We start from the raw sequence: 214 nt of genomic DNA, 5'->3' as shown, positions 1-214 counted from the left end.
AAATTTGTGTTCATGGAGTTGTTATAATGTTTTGTTACATGTATTTTGTTGTTTTAGCCAAAGGGGATGATGATGAAATCAAAGGAACCTTTAGGAAGTGTTTTGGAAAAATGAGAATGTAAGTATTTCTAATTGTTGTTAGCCTTAAACCATGGCTTGGAACAAATTAGAAAAGTAGAAACTTTTGTTAAAAAAGGATGTTAAGGTTTATGAG

Source organism: Lupinus angustifolius, chromosome LG20 (genome assembly GCF_001865875.1).
Source record: "Lupinus angustifolius cultivar Tanjil chromosome LG20, LupAngTanjil_v1.0, whole genome shotgun sequence".
Taxonomy (NCBI): domain Eukaryota; kingdom Viridiplantae; phylum Streptophyta; class Magnoliopsida; order Fabales; family Fabaceae; genus Lupinus; species Lupinus angustifolius.
The sequence above is the reverse complement of the archived record's forward strand: the minus strand, read 5'-3'. Positions refer to the sequence as shown.